We start from the raw sequence: 20,039 nt of genomic DNA on the forward strand, positions 1-20,039 counted from the left end.
TCATCATCTTCTCTCAGAGCATCTGTCTTCCAGTCTAACAGCTCTGCTGTAATGTCCTGCCTGGTGCTGAGGGAACAGGGTAAAATAACATCTGTCTTCGTCCACGATCAATAGTGGCCCTGAAAGATAAAATCATGAATGAATCAGTATGTTTACATGCAAAGGAATTAAGTTTAGACAGACATAAGAAGTTTTTTTTGTTATAACACAACTCATTGTTATCAACAAAAACATTTGCACAACAATTCGTATGATATCCTACCAAATTAGTTGACCGCCGGCCGGTCACGTGACAGTTAGGTTTAGGGTCAGAGGCCGTTGCTTGTTAAGTTAAGCCAATAAAGGTTGCAACGCCAGCTGTCGGTCCTTTCAGGCAGTGCAGGCAGTGCAGGCAGTGCAGGGACAGTTAAGTGACAGTTACATTTAGGATTTTATAAAATAAAAAGAAACATTCTTGTTTTCTGGTCTTGTTTTACACACTGTCCTCAGAAAATCCTTCGCACTGCCCTCCAGATTACATATGTGCACATTTCCGATTTTTACATAGGCTATATTTCTATTTTTATCCAGAGTTTATAACCTTATTATCTTTTTTTATCTAATTCTTACAGTTCAAACTGGTCTGGAGCATGTCATTATTGATTATTAACATTGAACTCCCTCTTTTTTACCAAGTAATGCCAAACAACTTAGTTGTTAATAGGCTTTTCTTTCTCTGCATATTGTGGATGCTGTGGACTTCCCTTTAATGTGATTGTATGCACTTGAACTGGACTTGAACTAGAGTTGAGCTGAGTTAGAACGGTTGCAGAGGGCAGTAAGATTACTACTAGCACTTTCACTTCCTGGACAGAAAGACATTGTTAAGGTGACAAAATGTTAATGTTTGTCTTGTTCCACTGCCCCTGAATTGTGAAACAAATAAATAAAGTGAACACCACTACTCTGAAAAGATAGATATAGTAAACATCTCAAAAACCCGTTGGCATTACAGCTCTTATTATTATTATTATTTATCAGATTGGATCAGGAAGAATAAACATAAACAGGTATTTCTACTTGGTTGGAACACTGAGCTTGGGAGAGAGAGAGGAGACGGAGAGGAGTAAAACACATAACTTTCTCTGGTTAACATTTAAATATGGGGCTCGTATAGTCTAACAAATACATTTAAAAATTCACAACAGACCTCAAACCAGTAAGGTTACTGACAGCTGCAGGGAGTTACATGGGGAGATGTAGCTGTGGCTCAAGACATTTTAACTTCATGTATTTGTGTTTCGGAGGAAAATAACCACAGAATTATCATCACAAATTGGTCTGAAGTAGATCTTCATAATATTTGTCACAATAATCAATAAACAAACTACAATGAGCCGGATCCACAGGACAAGCCTCCACCTGAAGGAGTCAGCTGTAACACCTGAACACAACGGCTGTGACTGACAGTTTCTGAAAACTAGTTGGCAAGCTGACAGAGAAGATTAAATATATAACTGCTGGAAATCTCTCCGAGCCGTCATGCCACAAATGCAAACTACCCAAAACTGAAAAAAACAAAGGGAGAAACCAATTCCAGTAATATGCTGTGTCTTGACTTACATGAAGAATTTTCCACTTCTATATGATTAATAAAGCTGACTAACATCCAGTTTAAACTCAGTACAGCTAAACACATTAGGAGCATGATGGAGGGTGAGTAGTGGAGCTCATTTCACAGGAAAATGTTGGAGGCCACTTCTCTAAATTAAACTCAGGGAGAGGGCTCACTCAGAATCTACTACAATCTAATAATGCATAGTATCTGTGCACAGATATAATGCCAGGCCTGCCCCACCCTGTCACATCCCAAACAACCTACCAGAAGAACCAGTTACACAGACTGACAGTTTTACTTTGGAAGGATAAACTGCACAGAAATGATCATGCTAAAAGGTGTATTATGGCTGAGAGTTGTTAAGAAATCTGTAATTAATTATTAATACATTTTGCCTCCAAAACTATTCTATGAGGAAGTACATCTTTCACATAATAACATTGACCCTTTTTTTTTTTTTTTTTAAAGATTATCTTTTGGGCTTTTCCACCTTTAATTGACAGGACAGTTAGGTGAAAAAGAGGTAAGACATGTAGGAAATCGTCAAAGGTTGGACTTAAACCATGGACCTCTGAGTCGAAGCATAAACCTCCACGTATATGTGCGCCTGCTCTACCCACTGAGCCAATCCAGCAACATAACATCTTCCTGTTATATTAAAAGATTAATCCAGATGAGCTCAACAGACTAATCCGTACCTCTCTTAGGGGCCGTCCACACGGAAACGTTTTTTTGTGCAAACGCACATGTTTTGCATCGTTTGGGCCGACCGTCCAGACGAATCCTGCAAACGCACTGCCTGAAAACGCACTTTTTTGAAACCTGGTCTCAGGGTGAAAAAATCCGAAAACGGCTCGTTTGGCCCGTATGGATGGTGAATACGGATCCGTATCGATGATGTCATCGCACACACCCTCTTTTACACCCACGGCGCTGACGCGCACAACTCGCGTTGAAGCTAAGCGAGCACATCCCATCTCCATGGTTACACCAGCTCACTTCATCTAAATACTGTGTTCTGCTGCTCCCGACCTTCTCTCTGGATTCACAAGATATTTTGCGCAACGTTAAACATCGCTAAAGTAGCTGACCGCTACAGCAGCAGCGTAATGCGTTAGCTACTAGCGTGGTTATCTGTTTATAAAAGTGGAAGTAGATAACTTATCAACTAGCTAGCTAATCTGTCTGCTTATCAATTTCCCGACGGAGTTCTAGTAACTTTTGCCACGGCTTATTATAGAAAGGCTCCTGCAAGAAAAAAGTATAGATTATTAAAAGACATCATTCATGGATCATTGATGTTTGTTTGACTGCCGATGTTAGAGCTAGCAACATTAGCGGAGCGCGTTAGCTTCGCTACTACGCGCTGCAATCATGCAAAATAAAAAGCAATCCAACAGCACATTATACAATGTAAACAAAGACACGTTTTCTTGCGGCAGCCTTTAGAAAATGAGCAGTGGTGAAAGGTATTATAGTCCATGGATGTATTAGGAGAACGTTATAATCTAGTCATGTTATAATGGGAAGTGGAAGTGACTATACTCTTCTTCTCCGTTTTTGGTGAATTTCTGTAGCAGAAACAGCGCCGCCTATAGGCCTGGAATATGAAGTAGCGTGTTGAGTCATTTACAAATGGATTCGTTTGGACGCAACTTTTCTTGAAACAAATCCAGGGAAGACGGGTAAAAAAAAGATCGTTTTGGTACGTGTGGACGGGGCCTTAATGCTACTCCCCCCCCCCCCACTCTGTACTGCTAACCTGGTGGATCACTACAATGACTGTTTATCCCATTCACTAAATCCCTTAGCTCCCCTGAAACACGTACAGTCTTATTTACTAGGTCTTCTCTATGGTACACCCCAAACTCCGCCTTATGAAATATTGTTTTTGAGCTCAGAAGTCAGACAACCGCTGAGTACCCCGAGCTCAAAATCCAACATGGCTGCACCATGCATCAAGTGAAAACTAGTAACATACAGTTTATTAGCACTTCTGTCTAATTTGTGTCTCACTAAATCAGTGGTACACACAGTCCTGTACATCTTCTATCTGTGGACATATTTGTATGCACAAAAAAACAGCGTAATGCGTTGTGATCAACTAGCATTGCTGACAATGGCTAACCTGGCTAGACCTAATGAAAACAATGAAAATCCGACTTGTAAATGGAACGCATTCAAGACGCCATTGACGCCATTCTCAGCCAAAATAAAAACTGGTAATACTGGTTGGTGGTGTCTCTCCATAACACAACACAAGATCACACCTGTTACACAAGCAGCAATTAAGACTTGGTTCCTTTCTAACATTTTTTTTCTAAAATAAGGTCCCATGGTGGTCCATCAGAAGGAAAGGGACTTTGCCTCTCCATTATGACCTATCTGGGGTCGCTGTCTTATCGATGGGAGTGCAGGGTTAGGTGGGGTCGGTGTAAAGCTCCAGCATCATCATCATCATCATTAACCTTTAGTTTATTTAGTTCTCAGAGATACAATTGAGGGCAAGCCCTCATCTACACATACACACACATACACCAAGAGTGCAAACAGTTTCAAATACAGTGACTGGAATAGAAACAAGGAGAGATGTGAAATCAAATAAATAAAAAAAAGAATCAAGATAAAATCAAGAACATTTAAATTACTAAAGACAATTACAACCAGAAACAGTACCATTTAACACCATTGCTCTAAAACTGCCATACATGTTTATCCAGAGTATTTTTATCAGCTGAGAAGTAAAAGAATGACCTCTGTTGCTCGTATGAGTACCATTACATCCTGGTACCAAACACACAGGTATGCACTGGGCTAACAGGTTTATGGGGGTCTGTTTATGCATGTTTCTGTCACCGCATCAGATGTAATCACAAATGTGGTTTGTTTCCGTGTCTCCTGCTCTTCTCTGGAAAGGTAACAAAGAGGTTGCAGGAATGAGTCATCCTTAACATTCTGGTTTCAGAATGATGAAGACAGCTGGAGAACAGCTTCTGCCTAGTTAAAGCTCAGAAAGAATGTTGCATCTTGTCTAACAGGATGTCGCCACACATTCACCCCTTCACCTACAGTAATAATTAAACAGAATCTAAAGTTGATCAAAGATCCCCTTCAACAGCTCCCAAATCATGAAGAAAAAACAGACTGTTCAGTTCTTTAATGTCCCACTTCAGCTTTATGGAAATACAAAATCTCTGACATACCATTTAAAGATGTATCTGATCATTGGACAAATGTACAGATGAAGCCATCTTAAATCCCCTGCCAGCAGAAGCCTTCCAGCCTACTTCCAGTCACCCCCTCCTACTGTATCCTGACAGAGTGTGTGTAAATTCCACTGTAACCACACCCATTCATTCACTTGCAGGGTTTCACCGTGGACAAGGAGTAGTAAGTGACCTAATCCACCATTTATTGTACATGAAATGAAGCTTTACTACACTCAAGCTATCCCCCGAAGATATGAAGCAAATCAAGTTCATTCCAAGTCAATGATGTCTATTATACAGTAGTTATAGCCTACTGAAGTAATTGTTCTCTAGTCTCTCTAGTCTAGCTATTTTTTTAGTTAGTCTATTTAGTTATTGTAATTTAACCCTACATAAGGCCTACATTTGTTCATTTAACCTGTGCATGGTTAAAATGTTGCTAATTTAAAAGGTTAGTTACGTAACATGTTACTACGGTGGCAATTTTACTGCATTAACTCAATAAGAGCATCCTTTTATTTTGCTGATGGGCCATTGTTTGTCCGATGTTACATGCTGCTGCATATACAGTAAGCTGATGACACAGTTCCTCTATTTCGTACTCCATATCATTCATTTCCCTTAGTATTGCTTTTAGTTTCATGAAGTTCTTTTGAGTAACAACTTTCAAGGAGAGAACAGTTCGGTAGTACAGACGTGTCTCAGCTGTATCACTTCCTTAAAGCATTAAAGCAACACTAGAGAACTTTTTGTAACTTAAAGGTGCAATATGTAATATTGTGTGTAATACTGGCAGCTAGCGGTTAAAATAGTTACTGCAGTACAAATTCAAAATACTGGAGAGTCGTTTCCCCCGCCCCCTCCTGCCCAGACTCGAAGTTCACGGGGGTTGCCAGGCTGAGACCGCAGCATTCACAACAATGTTGCTAGACGCTTTTCTCACATAGCCAGACATTACTTCACAGCACAGCAGAGTAGCTAACGTTAGATGCTAGTCTCACATAGCCAGACAGCTAACGTTAGATGCTGGCTATATTGACAGTCATAAAAGCCCGTGCTCATTCGGGGCTCTGTAACCAACTGACAGACACACTTTTTCGGTTTAAAATTACAGTATGAACCGCTAAAAACACAACGACCTCACCGTCCTCTCCACACGCCAGTCAGGCACACTTCCTCGGCTTAGAATTACAATGCGAAGCGCTAAATATACCACTACCTTGCCGCGGAACACACTTCATTGGCTTAGAATTACGGCAACAATCGCTAAACACACTGCAAACTCACAGTCCTCTCTTTCTGATTTACAGCCCCTCTCGTGGCTTAAAATAACTCACCGTTGTCGGCTCCAGCCGCTGAAGAGGCTACATGCTGTAAACAGCCATGGGCTTGCCTGGTCCCCGGTAACGTTAGCAGTAAGCAGGGTTAGCAAGGCAGCGTTAGCCAGGACCCGTCGGGATCACTTTACTGTCTCAATTGTTTTGCAAGTAACCAACTCCCGGTACTCTAGCTATATAATTCAATGTAAGTACACAAATGTTGAAATGACAAAAATGCCCCTAGTAGCTGTGATAAATTAGCCTGAAGCTAATGCTTACCGGTTCAGGAGGAAATAAGCCAATTCTGTGTCCTTTTGGGATCTAAGCTGTCTCCATCTTTCAAATACATCTCCAATATTTTCACGCAGGGGTTATTACGTCTCTGGTCACGCAACTGTTAGAAAAATGCTGTTTTTCTTTTTTAGGTCGGGTAGAATCTATCTCTGTTGATCCTGTTCGTTTGTTTGCTGCTTTCATGGCTGTACTAACGTTACAGCTGTAGCGATGCTGGGTTTACGTTTTTACAGGTATATCTGGCAACCCAGCCTGGCTGTCAAACTGGGCCGTTGATAACAACACACAGATCAAAACATAAACAGAAATTCCGTCCACGGAATGTAAATTTCAAAAAGAAAAATACTGAAATTAGCATTGTTGTCAGAAAAGATAGTATTTCAGTTTAACATGTTTCCTTAATATCTGATGAGGCATTGGTGTCATTTTTGGATTTATTACAGTACAAATATTACATATTGGACCTTTAAAATAATGTTTGCAAAATCGTTTCAGTGGTTCATCAACTCGTAACAGGGTGAACGGCACTTCTGCATTCGCTTTGCGGCTCTCTACCAGCTATCACCGCACTATGCAAGTTTGCCAGATCAGGTAGCGGATCTGTAGTTCCAATGAGACATAATGGGACAATTCCGTTTCCATCCTGTAGGGTGGACCGAAGCAGGAAAAGTTCTCTAGTGTTGTTTAAAACAAACAAACCATCTGCTTCAGTGCCCTGTCGGAGTCGGAACTAGTAGCGGCCGATGTGCAACGCCAGCCTCGCCCCGCTTCAAAGCAGACTGACCAGCCGCCGTCACAGAAGAGGACCGCTACCCCACGGCTACAGCTTCTGAGGGAAGCGGTAGCCAGACGATCTGGTGGTCTACACTGCCTGGACCGGCCAAACGACAACGTTCCTCAAAAACAACCTCCCCAACCGAACGGTAAGCAATCGTCCTCTTCTTTCTCTTGTCAAATTGTAACCGACACCGGCCATCCACACCCCTCGTACGCTCTTCCCCCCCAACCACAGTAATTATTGGTGACTCCATCATCAGAGATTTAACGTTTCATAATGCTGTCACATATGGAGGAAATATTTATTCATAATTCAAATTGAAAGTCCAAAGAGAAATGTTAGGTTGTAGCAGGGAATGGCGGACCCAAAATGCAGAGAGCAGGCAGGCAGGCAGGCAGGAGAAAGGTGAAGATGAGGATTTACTGTACAAAAACTAAATAAACCAAGGTAGTCCTGTGTGCAGCAGCAGGCAAAAACTAATACCAAAAATGAAACAAAAGAAATCCAGGGAGCAAAAAACCAGACATGAACAAACACTGGGAGACACGACAGGAACAAGAAAACACACAAAATGATCTGACAAAGGAAAAGGGGAAACACAAAGACTAAATACACAGACTAATGAGAAAACACAAGACAGGTGACACAAGGGCTGGGAAACGGGTGAAACACATTAGGCTGGGCAGAGTAATCAAAAAAGGCGTGAAAACACAAGACAGGAAGTAAAGTGGACAAGACAAGACAGAAAACCACAGACTTCAAAAAAAAAACAGGAAACAGAGCAAAATACAAAACCAAAAACAGACCACCAAAATAAAACCAAAACCATAACAAGAAATTGAAAGTCCAAAGGGAAAACAAAGCAAGATCAAATTAAAAATATTATTATTATTTTTTAAATTTTCCATTTGGCTTTGGCTTTTTCATTTAATATTTGGCTTTTGAATTTCAATTTATCATTGGCTTTTAATTTTCATTTAATATTTGGCTTTTGAATTTCAATTTAACATTGGATTTTAATTTTTATTTAATATTTGGCTTTTGAATTTCAATTTAACATTGGATTTTAATTTTCATTTGGCTTTTGAATTTCAATTTAACATTGGATTTTAATTTTCATTTAATATTTGGCTTTTGAATTTCCATTTAACATTGCCTTTTCATTGCTTTAAATCCAGTCCTAATCTAGTCCTCACTAACACGGGAACTAACTACATGAAAACTTCACGGTTGTTGCATGAAATGTCGTTTGTGTTTAGCTTACATCATCATTTTCTATCATGTGAAACAAGACCCAGCCTAGTGGTGAATCTGCAGACAGATGCTTAACAGTGTGCTCCTCAGCAGTCTGCTCCCCCTGCTGCTCATAAGGTGCCTCTGCACCCCTTTCATTTCAGACCCTCCCACCAGTCTTTGGGCCACGCCTCCTCATTTACATTGACATGTGTCAAGTCCAAATGAAAAGGCAATGTTAAATGGAAATTCAAAAGCCAAATAGGTCCGTGTACTTTTTCGTTCATTCGATTTTCATTTCATAATCAGACTTAAAAAACAAAAAACGAATGGTTATTTGATTTTCGTTTTAAAATACAACAATTGAAATCGAAATACAAGGCATTTTTTTCCTTTTCATGGTCAAAGGGGATGGGGAGAAATTAAAATATGCTGTGATTTTCATTTTCTATTTCATATAACAAAAATAAAATCGCTGAAATAGAAATGAAAAAAGGTTTGTTTTTCATATTCAGAGAACCGGATGTTGTCATTTCCAAGGCAGCACAGCCCAGCCTACCAGTGTTGCTTTCAGCCCAGGCTAAAATTACTTTGGAAACCTGTGCTCTTGATAATGCTTGGGGGGAATTTTATTTCATAATGTCACATGTATTTATTCCCCTCTCTCCCTGCCTCCCTCTGTCTCTCTGTCTCTACCCGCCGCAGACAACTTCGCCCCAAGAGAGTCGAACCAGCTGAGGAAACAGACTTTCAGTTCACGGCTGTAACGTTACCGTTACGCCACCGTTAACGATCCCAGCAAACGTTCTGTTGCTGATCTGGCAGAGAGTCACCGGCGGTTCGGGATCAGATCATGGGGATCAGACCTCCGGTGCTGGGTCTATAGCTGCTGCTGCAGCTAGCTAGCAGATAGCCACCAGCCCTGTGACCTCGGTCCTCGCGGTTCGCTCCCCGGTGCTGACTGACTCTGGTCCGTCTGCAGAGCTGCGTTACCCGCTCTAGCTGAGCTGGGAATCTGCCGCGCTCGTGATTTATTCATATTTTATTTTATTTGCAGATAGTGATATGCTATGATGCACTAATGTCAGGCAGGCTTGCTGCTGCTTTTAGTCTGAGTCTGTGAGATAACCAAACTTCCTTTAAATATAACGTGCATATAAATAGATGGAATAAATAAAAGTCCCTCGAAATACATAGTAAAACATACATGTATTTAGGCTATTGAACTATTATGACTAAAGCCTGTATTTCATGATCTATTTCATAGCCATATGTATATTTATGTAAAGGGGGGCAAAAAACGGAAGTTAGGCTACAGATTCCCTCAGCTGCAGCCGGGACATTCTAAAACGCTTAACGTGAAAAAGCTGCAGCAGCAGCTAATATTAGAATATTAGACCCAGCACCGGAGGTCTGATCCCTATGATCTGATCCCGAACCCCCGGTGACTCTTTGCCAGATCAGCAAGCTTAACGGCAGCAACAGAACGTTTGTGATTGTTAACGGTGGCGTAACGGTAACGTTTCAGCCGTGAACCGAAAGTCTATTTGCTCCGCTGGTTCGACTCTCTTCGGGCGAAGTTGTCTGCGGTGGTAGAGACAGGGAGGCAGGGAGAGAGGGTAATAAATACATGTGACATTATGAAATAAAATTCCCCCAAGTATCACAAGAGTATAACTAGCTAGGTTTCCAAAGTAATTTTGGTACGCAGCTGAACTGGTACTAACAGGCTAGGCGTTGTTGCCTTGGAAATGACAACATCCGGTCTCTAATATGAAAAACAAGCCTTTTTCGTTTCTGTTTTCGAGTGATTTTATTTTTGTTATATAAAATAGAAAATGAAAATCACAGCATATTTTAAATTTCTCCCATCCCATTTCGACCATGAAAAAGAAAAAACGCATTGTATTTCAATTTCAAATGTCGTATTTTAAAACGAAAATCAAATAACCATTCGTTTTTTGTTTTTTAATACCTGTTTATGAAATGAAAATCGAATGAACGAAAAAGTACACGGACCGCGGGGGATGTTTAGTGTGTATATACTGTATATTTTGCCCATTTCATATTTATTTTACATATTTTGTTTTGTGTATGTGTGACCTTGCACTATGGGGCATGGTGTGTTTAAACTGTCGTTGTATTTAATAAACATTACATTAACCAATATTTACATGTCTCATTAATAAGTGCATAACATTAAGAGAACAGTAAAATGTGTATAATTGAATGCAAAGGTTTTAAGAAATTGTAATGTTACACATACTAAGAAAACTGTAATATAAGGGAAGTCAAAGTATTTGATACAACAGTGTCATTATATATTTTTAGTATATATAGTATTTTAGTATTTAGTAATATATATATATATATATATATATATATATATATATATATTGTTTAAGGTATTTACTTGACTAAGATTAAAAACATACTAATAAATACCTATTTATCTTTAATAATGCATCACATACATTGCCCCAACTGGGATTCGAACCTGCGTCCAGATAATAATTATTAAATATGCAGGATAAAACGCAGCTTGTTCAGCACCTTGGACAGCGTTAATAATGCTGCAACTTCATTGGCTGTCACTGGCTTCCACTTAGGCGTCGAGTCTTATAGAGACAAAGTCAGACAACAGTCTCCCAAAAGACACCACATAATTAAAGTAGGTAGCCTCTTATCTGCATTATGCCAAATGTCATTTAAAGAGTATTATGTAAAAGCTTAAAAAAACTATGAAGCATTGAGCAATTTAAAAATGTAAGCAGCGTGGCGGATTTGAGACTCAGCTTCCAGAAATAGCTCCATACAGCTAAAACAGCCGGGGTTAGGAGAGATAGAGCGAGGTAGTATCAAGTTCTACAACGCTTTATCAACGCCAACCTCAGAAGCTATAAGTTCCAGCTTCACAGTCTCACAACCACACCGCCACCTATGAATATTGAAATGGAATCGAGCTGTATTTAAAGGCCTCCAATCTCTCACTTGTTTCACTGACGGTGCATATTTGTTTTTTCTATTCATTCCCATGTAGGACATAGTCTCTGTTCATTCTCATGTCGGCCACACTCTCTCTATCTCATAGTCACTGCAGACACTGAGTTGAGATTTTAAATTGCTTTAGTTTTGAAATGATTGCCGTTGATTTGGCTGACCATGCCCATTGGAATTGTGGGTAACGCCTGTATGCGAATTCTCATGGCTCATCCATAAAATGGGAACTTTAATCAGGTATATATATGGTCATGGTGAGTTGGGATCTAAGCTAAATCACATTTCCTCTAGCCACGGCTGCCACTGTAGTACTTTCTCAGTTATTTTGTCTGCTGAAAATACGGAGCCCATTAGATTGTGTTGTCGTTTTGTTATTTTTTAATGTGGCCTCTACTCGCTTAGAATCGAACCCTCATCTAAAGCGCCATGATGCCGGCCTGCATTACCATGTTCGGCCACAACGAGGTGTCAATGGGCAGGTGGCGCTCTTTCCCAATGACTCACAGATCTGATACTACTGCTGGAGCCTCATCGTTTACACTTTTTTACATCTGTATTTATACAGTGCTTTTCTAATTTTAACAAGTAGCCTACTAAAAGAACTTTTACATATTACAGGAACCATTCGCACATAGTGTGTGTGTGTGTGTGTGTGTGTGTGTGTGTGTGTGTGTGTGTGTGTGTGTGTGTGTGTGTGTGTGTGTGTGTGTGTGTGTGGTGTGTGTGTGTGCGTTCTTATGGGGTGGGTGGGGGTGAATAACCAGTGATCAGTAAGTGTGGACCTGATCTAAACATCTGATCTTTTCTCTGCCCTTGTCCTCTTCTTCCTCCTCCTCCTCTTCCAACTCTTCCTCCATGAACTTGTCCTGAGGTACATCCCCACGTCCCTTATTTGATAGCGCTCCTCGACTCCTCTGTCCTCGGCTGAACCGGAAGTTGTTCCGTCCCTCCTCAGTGAAGGCCGTCTCAAAGCTCTTATTTCTGTCCTGAGGGCCGAGGAGCGAAGCGGCGGAGGGACACCCGGAGATATAGCCGATATCAGCCTTCCCTGAAGCTGTGCAGATCTCTCCCGTGACTCCTCGGTGGGAGGGACTAAGACGCGTAGGAAGGGAGGCAAGTGGAGGGACTCCAGGAGGCAATTTAAGCAACATGAGATGCAGCTCTGGTTGTCGTCCCCTTGCCTCTCCCTCTTACTCCCCTTGCTCTCTGTCTATTGTTGGCATCCACTGGTCGAAGCAGGTAATCTGACCTTTGACCTATTTATAGGCCTATACTAAAAAGCAGTGATGAGGAGTGTGTGTGTGTGACCTGGTGAAAAAGTGTATCATTTTGATTGGTTGTGTTTGGAAAAGGACAGCAAGTCAGATTCCTGTCAGATTTTTGTGTCTTAGGTAGAGAAGCATGTGTAGTGTGTTTTATGCAATAGAACACGAGCGAAATAGCTCATGGTCTTGGAGATTTGGTGTGTACTTTTGCTCTTTAAATGAGAGGTTTCAAAAATCGGTTGACATGTAAAGATTTTGTGTGTAAGTAGTTGTAAAAACCTGTAACCTATTATGAAGCCTGTTCTTTTCATCTTCTGCAAAGTAATTACTTAGGCAAGTTAGGCTGCCCTAATTTTAAACTCTTTAGACTTTTCAGGATTCATAAGACACTACTAGGTGTTTGTCAATGTCTAGGAAGGATTCTTCGAAGCCAGAATTTCGAGGATGCTACATCAAACTAATGTAACGTTAACATTATACCATCCACAACGTTATACTGATAGCTTTCTCGTCTTTTCTGACAGGGACTAAGGAACAACAACGGCGGTTCATACGTCTACGTGTAGGCAGCAAGCAGCTGTTTACCAGGGGGAGGGACACCGCTGCCAACGGATATCGGTGAGAAGCTATTGTTTAATGTTCACAAGTAATAGCTGTGTAATCTGCTTTTTATTCCCCCCCTCATTCACATAGGCTTATTTTGGAGATGATGGGGATCGGAGGGAGGGTCTCCCACGACCAGGCCAAGAAGAAGTGGGACAACCTAAAAACGAAGTGGGACATATTTACTTTGGTGGTATTAATGTATGGACATAATTGTTATGCACATCTTAATGTAACTTGTGATTTTTGAAGTAAGCCTTGGATGTTAACCTGACAGACTTGGGCCTGCTGACACTAAGTTTAGATGTAGTGATGTGTACTATAGTAGTAGTAATACATCATCACAACAACCTTTTGATCTTCACTGTTTAGGAATGCAAGTGTCCTGCCACAGGTCAGGGGACAGAAGATGGGAAGGCGCCGGCAACTTCGCGCCCTGGTTGGCCCTCATGGACGAGGCATTAGGGCAGTCTGCGGCAGTCCCGCCCCCCTGCCTTATTGCCTCGATCCAAGAGGACAAACCAGGGCCAAGCACTGCACAAGAGGTAGAGGAAGGGATTGATGAGGAGGAGGAGGAGGAGAAGGGCGAGAGTGGATCCATTCCTCCAACTCATCAAGGAGGACATCAAATATCAGAGAGAGGCAGATGAGAGGAGGGAAGCAGAGGCTGAGGCCAAAACGTTTTTGTTTTTACTGTTTGGAGAGGTTGGCGGTAAAATAAAAAAATTAAGTAAATTAAATGTAACTGGTTTTGTCTTTGCCCCTTTTTTTAATTATTCAATATAAACTGTCTATGTCCATTTAAAAAAACAATTATTGTTCTTTAGACTGCAGTAGAAAAAACTTGGTAAGTAACAAATAACTAGCATGTGAAGCCTAGAACAATTTATTGAACAATATCTTCACCCTTATTTACGTTTTGTGGTTAGGTATTCCAAGCTCTACAAAAAGATTCATCTTGGTTACAAAAAATATTTATTTATATATTGACAACTGTATACATGAAGCAAAACATTCATTCAAACAACATTCTCATATCTACAACTATATACAACAACTTAAACATTTACAACTATATACAACAACACACACATGCAAGAGGTGCACTGCAGACGGAGCAAAAGATACCTCGCCTTTGCAGTTTAACACTACAATGCCAGTAAAGCGCACACAAGTGTGGCTACATCATGTTAGATTGAATTGTAGTCGGACTCAACTGATCCGATTAATGATACTAGAGACTTTAAAGACTCGGGTGAAAGATCCGAGTGATTCACGACTCAAACAGGTTTGGGGGATAAGCGCCTTGGCACGCCACCGACACCAGTCCAGCAGCAAGACTTGGTTTTAACAACAGGTAGGTAAACACAGCAGAGATAAATGGGCTTGTGGCAGCATACATAGTGGAGGAACTGTTACCTGTTTCTACAGTGGAATCGCCGTCTTTACGAAACAATTAGGCCTACTGGGCAAAATACAGATAATGAAGAGCAGACGGCCGTTAGTACTGTAGCCTTGTTTTGGACTAATTTTGGGCTGATGGTTACAACTTTGTTGTCATGGTATTAAAGAGCATACAAGAGAGAGCTTGTGTATGTCCAGCAGCTGAGCAGCCTGATTAATAATGTTTCCAGACCTCTGCATGTTTACAGATATTACCAACAATTATATTAAATAAAATTAATAAAATTTTTTTTTGTTATATATGAAATTTATGTGATGTCATATTTTGGTTTCTACTTTAGCTTATCGTTATTGTAACAATTACATTTTCAAATACATAACTCTGTGTAATGATCAGTTTTCTTACTGTTATGTTGAGCAGACGTGATTCCAGAGCGAGTCAGGAGGCAGAGACACAGAAGAGGAAGAAGCTCCATCGCTGGCGATGTCTCCTAAAGATAAAGCATCACTTTAACATCACAACAACTCTAATAACGGAGATGGAGACACTCCTAATGGGTACTGATGTAACTACAGCACCACTTCCTGCACAGATCCTTCAGAATAAAAGCGTCATCTGCACAGAACTATGACGACTCAGGAATTCTGCACAAAAGCTGCTCATAATGTGTGCAAACTGCAAAAAGCTCTTTATCTTCACACTGACATTAAATATTGTTATTAAATAAAAACCTCAGAGCCTCAAATTAAGCCTTAATTTCACTGCACAGTTTGAACTTTACTGTTGCACAAAATGTCTTCATCTCCTGACCACTTTATCAGCAGAAGTAAAACCGTTTCAGGTGCAATTTCTTCAGAATAAAAGTTAATTAACTAAATGTTGCACAGAAAGGAGATACTGTATGAGTGGGCAGCAAAATGCAGCCATTTTGGATCACCAACCAGGTAAAATGTGATTAATACATTCTGATAATTTGATTATGAAGTAATAGGGTAGGAGAAAAAAATCTCTGGGTTGGAACTTGTTTTGGTGGAACATTTGCACCCCGTAGTGTTGACACACTACAGTAACGTGAGCTATTTAAATGAGCTGATACATAGTTAAACCTCATTAGATCTTACCAGTGTATCTCTGTGTGTACTTCGTCCACAGCAATCCCACACACCTCACACGGTGGATGTGAGGCAGTTATCCTGGACATGTTCTTCCGTGGATCCAGACTAGCAAAAGGGTTAAACACATGGGAAGGTACCAGCAGCAGCCGGAACACAGAGTCTTCTTAGTCAATGTATCTGCTCGCTCATTCCTGCAAACTGTACTGTTACACCCAGGGCCGGTTCTAGCCCTTTGGTTGCTCTAGGCGAGATTGAGTTTTTAATAAACCCCTGGACTGTAATATTTCAGATGTGTTTGAGCAAGATTTCTGCTCATGTTCAAAACTTTGTGCACATTTAAAATATATCTCATCTCATCTGTGTTCTCTGAGGTTTGGAGGAGTCGTGATATTTTGAGAAAAATAAAGTGATAATACAATAAGCTATTACAAGAATAAAGTCACTATATTTCAGAAAATAATTCACCTGCACCATAGTCTGCTGTGCATTACGTGATATCTCTGCTGATACGGTAGATCTCAGACCTGCTGACAGACAGAGATCCCCGTTTGGGACGCTAATCTCTGAATGAGACAGTTTAGGGAAGTGGCTGTAGGCTACGCTGCTCTACATCGGAGGTGGAAACACAAAACTACGCAGAAATAGGGACACATCTGCCGCAGCATGCCCACAGCAGAGCACGTCCACGGAAGGCACGCTGCAGCAGCTCCGTGTCTGTCAGGGGCGTAGCACAAGACCCTGGGCCATATACATAGGCAGTCCTGATAGGCCCCCATGTTCCTCAAACCCCCTCCCCCCAAAACAATAAATAAATAATAATCAGGCCTCTTTACACATGAATCTGTAGGCCTAGATGTTTATAGGCTAATAATTATTAACTGTAATGCTTGGAGTAGCCTGATAACACACATTTCAAACCTCCTTTCTCAACATTCTCTAGCCTACTTTACTGTGGTTACTACTACATTTTGTTTGTTTTCTCTGGACCTTTACTTGCCAGCCTGTGTACTATGGTGTCTCTCTGATCATCTGTTAATTTATCTGGCCATAGTCCTGGATCCTCTGGCAAAAACTGGTCTGCACTGCTCTGCCTACTTTCCAGTTCCTCATCTCTCATTTCCACAGTGCTCAGAGCTCCCTGCTGTCTTCACTCCCTTCATCCTCAATCACATCTTCTCTATCATCTTTCTCTATGAAGGATACATCTGATATTAACCTCTCATCCTAATTGTAACCTAATATAATAAAACACACTAAGATGTTAGTGTTACTTAACACCTTTCAGTCAAAATGGCTAAACATGGTTTGCTTTAGGGCTGCAACTAACGATTATTTTCATAGTCGATTAATCTGTTGATTATTTTCTCGATTAATCGATTAGTTGTTTGGGCTATAAAATGTCAGAAAATTGTGAAAAATGTGGATCAGTTTTTCCCAAAAAGCCCAAGATGACTTCCTCAAAGGTCTTGTTTTGTCCACAACTCAAAGATATTCAGTTTAATGTCACAGAGGAGAGAAGACACTAGAACATTATTCACATTTAACAAACTGGAATGAAAGAATTTTTACTTTTGTCTTAAAAAAAAAGTGACTCAAACCGACTAATCGATTATCAAAATAGTTGGCGATTAATTTAAAAGTTGACAACTAATCGATTAATCGTTGCAGCTCTAGTTTGCTTTAATTTTGATATAAGCTCACCTTGTCTCAAATCCAAAGAGGAGGATGAGGGGTCTGTTGCTACTCTACTCCCTGGTGGGACACTTTCTGAAACTGAGGGCCATGTGTTTTCACAATGTTAATCTGCTTCTACTGAATCTGACATAACTATAATGTTGACATGATATGTATCTACGATGAGCTACCAAGTTACCTATGACACTGATTAGCCTATTATTGCTAATTATAGATATTATATAGCCTATTCATTTGAAATTAAACATGTTTTAAATTAGGCTATGACAATGGTGTATTGGATGCAAACAGAATTGTTAGTGTAGTTTATTTATTTAGCCTTTACCTCAGATTACATGTATAACCAAATTATCATTTGAAAGTGTATGTTCTGCTCTTTATATTGGTTGTCTCAGTTTGTTTTTAGCACTAACAGTCACGGAGATATTCAAGCAAGAAAATGTAGCGCGTCAAAAAGCTGGCCGATGCCCAGCTTTATGCAAATGAAACCGTTGAACGCGACGCGACTATCCAGTAGAAGTAGAGCACAGAGGTCTGCTCTGATCACTTCTCCCTCCAAATTTCAAAAAACTGAAACCTGTCGAGCAGCCAGTATACATGTTGTAGTATCAGAAGTATGTTTGTATTTTGTTTCTTTTACCAAAGTTTGAACACAGAAACATCCACAACAGTCACAACATACAGTTTGACATATTTCATCTTTTATTTAGATAGAAATGATGAAGAGCTGCCTGAAATTACATGATGCCCTGAGAGTGCATCAGATAAAACATACTGTACATACACAATTCTGATATCACAGCCAACAACAGTGTCTAGTTCAACCTGACAAACTCTGGCTTAGCACCTTAAGACATAAAAAGAAGCAGAACATGATTGTCCTAAGCAATGTCAATTACACAAATATCCAAATAAAAAAATAAGTCACATTAGATTTTACTTTGACTACAAAAAAATTCACATTTCTTTTACAGTGTGACATCAGGCTCTGGTCTTAAATGTTCTGTTTTCTAATGCCCATCACATCTAGCTCAGTTAGGACTTTTAACAACTACAAGCAGCAGTAATAATAATATTAATAATATTAATAAAGCAGTTTATATATCATTCATCCATTCACACCCCGATGACAGTGAGCTACCATACAAGGAGCTGTCTGACCATCAGGAGTAATTTGGGGTTTAGTGTCTTGCTCAAGGACACTTGGACGAGTGGACAAGAAGAGCCGGGGATCAAACCACCGACCCTGACAGCAGGTATATCAACATTATCTTTTAAAGGAGACATATTATACTCATTTTCAGGTTCTTATTTGTATTTTCAATTTCTATGAGAACATCTTTACATGTTTTAATGTTCAAAAAACGCTATTACTTACTTTACTATTTCTTTTCTGCCAACTCTCTCTCTCTCTCTCTCTCTCTCTCTCTCTCTCTCTCTCTCTCTCTCTCTCTCTCTCTCTCTCTCTCTCTCTCTCTCTGTGTGTGTGTGTGAAGTCAAAACATCCAAAATCACCATAATCCTGGGTGTTTTATTTTGAAATCTGTTCCATTTTGTAAAGTATGCGGCTGTGCTGTGGCCTTCCTGTATATGATTACCTTCCTGTATATGATTATCTTCCTGTATATGATTACCTTCCTGTATATGATTACCTTCCTGTATATGATTACCTTCCTGTATATGATTACCTTCCTGTATATGATTATCTTCCTGTATATGATTACCTTCCTGTATATGATTACCTTCCTGTATATGATTACCTTCCTGTATATGATTACCTTCCTGTATATGATTACCTTCCTGTATATGATTACCTTCCTGGCTTGACGAGGCTGACGCGGCCGCTCATGATGATAACGGGTGCTGAAATGGAAATATCTTAGAATACATCCATGGTGGAGATGAGGAGCAGTATATTCTAATGAGCCTGCATGTGACATAGGAAGAGGAGCTGAATCTGAATGGCTTGTTGAATTACATCAGATTGAGGATGCCCACAAAGAACTGGCTGGGTTGTTTGATTTCAGGTTTTGGGTTGGTCGGCCCTCCAGATACTCAAATGTCTGTGCACCATGACTGAAAATGAGAGATTTTCATTATATGTCCCCTTTAAAATTAAGTGACAACGCTGATGCAGTCTTGTTTCCTTTAGCTGAGGATCATAAACAAAATGTAGTTATTTAAAAAAACAAAACACAGATTCTATATTGACTGACTTTATCTAAATAATTCCAGGAGAACACAAACAGTCCGTTCTTCACCAGCTGCCTTTTGAATTTCAGATTCTGTGGTAATACTGTTTTGGTCACTTCATGGTCAAACTTCTAGTTACTTTACTAACATTGGAGTCACTTCTGCAGGTGGGGTGGTTTTCACTCTTACTTATTTAATTAAACTTATAGGTCCTATTTATGAAACTGAAAGTAAAGTAATTTCCTTGCTGAGTGTTTGAGACCTCACAGCAGCCTCAGTACAGAAGAAATTGTCAGACGAGGAGTCCACGAAGACACGGAGATTGGAGAAGTT

At 40.2% G+C, this 20,039-nt stretch overlaps 1 protein-coding gene across 2 annotated transcripts in view; it reads right to left on the reverse strand.

The window, feature by feature from the left end:
• Positions 1 to 20,039, reverse strand: part of LOC120557668 — a 1,015,838-nt gene that overhangs the window by 143,935 nt on the left and 851,864 nt on the right. The gene's annotated exons all lie outside the window — the stretch shown is intronic.

The sequence above is a fragment of the Perca fluviatilis genome, chromosome 4, assembly GCF_010015445.1.
Source record: "Perca fluviatilis chromosome 4, GENO_Pfluv_1.0, whole genome shotgun sequence".
Classification (NCBI taxonomy): domain Eukaryota; kingdom Metazoa; phylum Chordata; class Actinopteri; order Perciformes; family Percidae; genus Perca; species Perca fluviatilis.